Genomic DNA, 6008 nt, shown 5'->3' with positions numbered 1-6008 from the left:
TTTCCAAGGGAGGCAACAATGATGAGGCCACAAATAGGGAATCATTTTGGAGGGAAGATATGGGTATCTTATATAGTGAAAATGCAAACTTTGAAGAATAACTCAAGAGAATGAATAACAAATTATCGAGACGATAGTCGTGTCTAAAGAAATGATCAGTTAAGCTAACGTAAGCTCGATCATTGCTATACAATATTCATCCACTGATAAAATAATAAGTTGTAAAATAGTGAAGTATAATTAAGATATTTAATGGGTAAGGTAGATCTATTATTGAGGTAGTGCATATTTTTTTTTAAACATCCAGCTACATCAACTTAAATAAAAGTTTGATACCATATCATAATTTGTATTTTAATGAACCTCAAAATGGCAATGTTTCATTTGAAATCACATCTTTTTATTTTTAAAATATCTTTCTAATTTTACATCAGACACTGACTTTTAAAAATTCCTAAAAAATTATATTTAATTCCCAATGAAATACTTCTAATCAAGATTACATTTGAAGAATAGATCTATATTCTTCTAAAAAAATGTACATTTAATTTCAACTTTTTACAGTCAACTTTGCTAAAAAAATTAAACTTGAAATCTGGCCAATACATAAATATTAATATGTTAAACCAAAGAGCTATAAAAATAAATAGTGTATTTTATACTTCTTTGGTTAAACAAAAGTATGAAGAAACTTTGACTACAAGTTAAAATGAAAACTGGATCAACATATTGTTTTACCGATAAAATATATTGCTTTATATAAAGTAGATGATCATTACCTATCACTTAAAGGCTCATCATATGCCACTGTTTATTTTTCATCTTTGATATTTTATCACTGATAATTAATTTTAGCAAGGGCATAATTTATAATTCAGTAAGATCTTTAGCAATAAAGACCTAGTTTGTGACCCTAGATGTCCAAGTTTCAAAATTTTGAAACATCCTGACGTTGTTTCATAAAGATATGGTAAACAAGAGGGCCAAGATGGCCCTAGGTTGCTCACCTGAGAAACACACCATAACAGTGTAAACACGTTTGACCTAGTGATTTCATGGAAAAAAATATTCTGACCAGTTATCATTAAAATTGGAGCAAAAATCTAGAGTATAAACAAGTATTTTCTTTGATTTGACCTAGTGACCTTGTTTTTAACCCCAGATGACCCATATTTGAACTTGACCTAGATTTCATCAAGGCTATGATTCTGATCAAATTTCATGAAGATCAATTGAAAAATACAGCCTCTATCGCATACACGAGGTTTTTCTTTGATTTAACTTAGTAACCTACTTTTTGACCCTAGATGACCCATATTCAAATTCTACCTAGATTTCATCAAGGAAATCATTCTGACTTAATTTCAGGAAGATCAATTGGAAAATACAGCCTCTATCGCACACACAAGGTTTTCCTTTGATTTGACCTAGTGACCTACTTTTTGACCCCAGATGACCCATATTCAAACTTGACCTAGATTTCATAAAAGCAATCATTCTGACCAAATTTCATGAAGATCAATTGAAAAATAAAGCCTCTATCACATACACAAGGTTTTCCTTTGATTTGACCTAGTGACCTACTTTTTGACCCCAGATGACCCATATTCAAACTTGACCTAGATTTCATAAAAGCAATCATTCTGACCAAATTTCATGAAGATCAATTGAAAAATACAGCCTCTATCGCATACACAAGGTTTTCCTTTGATTTGACCTAAATGTAGTGACTTACTTTTTGACCCTAAATGACCCATATTCAAAATTGACCTAGACTTCATCAAGGCAATCATTCTGATTATATTTCATGAAGATCAATTGAAAAGTACAGCCTCTATTGCTTACACAAGGTTTTTCTTTGATTTGACCTAGTGACCTACTTTTTGACCCAAGATGACCCATATTCAAACTTGACCTAGATTTCATCAAGGCAATCATTCTGACTTAATTTCTGGAAGATCGATTGATAAATATAGCCTCTAATGCATACACAAAGTTTTTCTTTGATTTGATCTAGTGACCTAGCTTTTGAAACCAGATGACCCATTTTCAAATTCTGCCTAGATTTCATTAAGGTTATCATTCTGACTTAATTTCAGGAAGATCAATTGAAAAATATAGCCTCTATCACATACACAAGGTTTTTCTTTGAATTGACCTAGTGACCTAGTTTTTGACCACAGATGACCCATTTTCAATCTCTTCCTAGATTTCATCAAGGTTATCATTCTGACCAAAATTCATGAAGATTAATTGAAAAATACAGCCTCTATCACATACACAAGGTTTTTCTTTGAATTGACCTAGTGACCTAGTTTTTGACCACAGATGACCCATTTTCAATCTCTTCCTAGATTTCATCAAGGTTATCATTCTGACCAAAATTCATGAAGATTAATTGAAAAATACAGCCTCTATCACATACACAAGGTTTTTCTTTGATTTGACCTAGTGACCTAGTTTTTGACCCCAGATGACCCATTTTCAAACTCGACCTAGATTTAATCAAAGTTATCATTCTTACATAATTTCATGAAGATCAGTTGAAAAATAAAGCCTCTATCGCATACACAAGCTACATGTTGAAAGACGACAGACAGACGCCTAACGCTGGACATCAAGTGATAAGAAAAACTCAAAGGTGAGCTAAAAATATGGCACCTGAAGTAATAACAATTTTTGTTTTCAAGATTCATCTAAGTGAAATACATTAGACTTAAGATGAACCAGTTATTAATGGCCTACATTTCATACACACAGACATTCTGACCATGTTTTACAAGAGCTTAGCCAAATGGGGCAAAGTGTGCCCTATTCCCGAGCGGAATTGGTCAGGGCAGTAAAAAAGGGCATCAGCAATTACTTAAAAGGTGGGCGTGTGTGTTTGGGGGTGGGGATGGTGGATGAAGTGGATATTTAGAAACAAGTAACTGAACTAAAAGCTAAAACAATACAGTAGCAGAGAGTGGGGAGAGAAACTGAACTCAAATGTAAATAAAGAAACACAACTTAAGACCCTATGCTGGCCCGTCCCATTTTAAACCTTAGCTCCCTATGACCTTGTCCTTTGACCTACTGACTAAACAACATAATAAGGGTCATCTACAGACCACAGGCAATTATCTTATGGGGTTTGCGGACTGTAGGCCAAATCATTCTTTATTAAACTGTTTCTGATGTTGACCTCTGACCTATTGTTCCCAAAAAATAAAAGTTACCTACTGACCACAGGCAGTCATCTTATGAAGTTTAAGGCAGAAGGCCATAGGGTTTTTGAAATATTGAGTAGAAACCATTTTCTGCTTTGTGGTCACTGAGACTTTGACCTTTGACCTGCTGACTCCAAAACTCTATGGGTCATCTACTAATTACAAGCAATCATCCTATGAAGTTTGACTACTGTAGGTCAAAGCGTTCTTCAGTTATCGAGCAGAAATTGTTTTGTGTTTTAAGTTCACTGTGACCTTGATTTCTGACCTACCATCCCCCATCATCTATTGACCCAATTAAATCATCCTATGAAGTTTGATGAATGTAGACCTAAACATTTTTCAGTTATCAATCGGAAACTGATTTTCAGCTCAAGGTCACCATGATCTTGGCCTTTGACCTACTGACCCCAAAACAATAGGGGTCATAAGGAAGTCATTCTATGAGGTTCTTCTAATTTTCAGTTCAAGGTCACTGTGACATTGACCTTTAAGCAACCAACCTCAAAATCGATAATGGTCATCTGCTGGTCTTTCAAGTTTGAGTTTTTGCACTGGTGTTCTTTAGTTATCGAGCAGTTTGGTTCAGTTTGTTGATTCAACATCGCACCAACACAGTTATAGGTCATATGGTGACTTTCCAGCTTTGATGGTGGTGGAAGACACTAGGTGCCCCTCCGTCCTTCCATAGGCCAGCTCAGGATGGCTTCCTCATATGAAGAATTCAATGCCCAGAGTGAGGCTCGAACCTACATCAGTGAGGGGCAAGTGATTCAAAGTCCAGTTATTGAGCAGAGACCTACTAGGGAATATAAGAAGGGTGTGTGTGGTGTATTCTCTTTGACCTTGACTTGTGAGCCACTGACCCAAAAATCAACAGGGATCTTCTTCCAGAGGTACTTTGTCATTCTGTTTAGTTTGAAAGCTGTAGCTATTATATCTTGTGACTTAAAGCCAGGAAAAGAAAATAATACCAAAAATTATGTCAAGTCCCTTTGACCTTGACTGTAGAGCGATTGTATTAATTTGGAAAGCTGTAGCCGTTTTATTTTTTGACTTGAGAGTCTGGAGACTGTTTTTAGTATTCAGGTCACTGTGACCTTGACATCAGACCTATTGACATAAAAAGTAATAACGTTTTTCCTCATATGGTGCCTGGTCAACAATAAAGTTTGAATGTTTGTTGTACATGTAGCTATCCTATTTTCTGACTTTAGAGTCCAAAAATGGAAACTTTGACAGAAGTACAGATGGGCAGATCAACTGACAATTCCATTTAATATGTCTGTTGTTTTTTTTCAAAACAGGCACATATATTAACCCTTACCCTGCTAAATTTCTATAATAAACTTGTCCATCTTTCAATTTGGACAGTACCATTAACTGTTAAAAGGGGTGCTTACCAAAAAGATACTGACTGAATGGGGAACAGTGCAGACCATGATCAGACTGCACGGATGTGCAGGCTGATCTTGGTCTGCACTGGTCGCAAAGGCAGAATCACTTGCCGCCAGCAGGCTAAGGGTTAAAGATATGGGGAAAATTTAGCCTCTTATTTTCTTATTAGCTGACATACTGGCCTAGTTTTTGTCCTCAGGCAACCAAGTTTTAAACTTAAATTACAATTTCAAAAAGAAAAAAACTTGTAATCAAATTTCATAAAGATCACTTTGAAAATGTAGCTTCAAGGGTGTAAACAAAGATTTCTATAATTTGGCCTGTGCAGGCTGATCTTGGTCTGCACTGCCAGTCGCAAAGGCAGAATCACTTGCTGCCAGCTAGCTAAAGGTTAAGGTTTGGCTAAAATTGTGACCTCTGGATTATCAACAGTTTATTAACAGTCAAACTGTTGACGACACACAACAACAGCGATGGACACAGGGTGATCACAATAGCTCACCTTGAACACTTGAAAGCATTCAGTACAAATATGTCCGAGAAACATGCTTACATGCAGAGCTTTACCCAAAAGATGAAAGTTATGTAACTTGCCCTGTGAGGTCAACTCATGATGCCAAGACATATGTGATGTTTAAAAGCATAAATTGCCTTAGCAGTTTTTTGAGAAACTTGCTTACATATGCAAATTTCCAATTTCACGGTTGCGCAAAATCTTGATAATATGCCCATGTCCACTTTATGTTAAAGATGACTATATCGGGTTTCATTTCAAGTGGATAGAAATGTAGGTGTTTAGTACACAATGTTCTGATGTATTTATAATGTTTCAGAGTCAAAAACGGCCATAACTTCAGAAATATAATCTGATATTGAAGTCCTGATAATATGCCCATGTCCATTTTATATTGATGATGTATATCAAGTTTCACTTCTACTGGATGGAAACTGTGGGAGGGGTTGAATATACAAGGCATATGATAATATGCACATGTCCATTTCTTGTTGTGATGAATACCAAGTTTCTTTTGAACTGGAAGGAAAATGTAGAAGTACACTAGGTATACAGGCAGTTGAAATATGGCCAAGTCAAAAAAACAAAAACAAAACAAGAGCTGTCTGTAAAACAGCCAGTGCTCGACTATTCGAATTGTTGTCCCAGAAGCAGGAATATTGGCATGTTACAGAAGTTGGCATATGTATAGAGTTTCAATCCAGTATCTGCATTAGTTTTGGAGACAGTAACTTGCATGCAAACTTTAACCAGAAGTTTTTACGTTCAAAAGGGACATAATTTTGCAAAATACATGTCAGAGTTATGGGACTTGATGCTATTACCTAGTTTCATAAACCTGAAGAAATGTGTGAAGTTTCAATTCAGTACCTGCATTAGTTTTGGAG

Source organism: Mercenaria mercenaria, chromosome 10 (assembly GCF_021730395.1).
Source record: "Mercenaria mercenaria strain notata chromosome 10, MADL_Memer_1, whole genome shotgun sequence".
Classification (NCBI taxonomy): domain Eukaryota; kingdom Metazoa; phylum Mollusca; class Bivalvia; order Venerida; family Veneridae; genus Mercenaria; species Mercenaria mercenaria.
Note: the sequence above shows the minus strand (reverse complement) of the source record.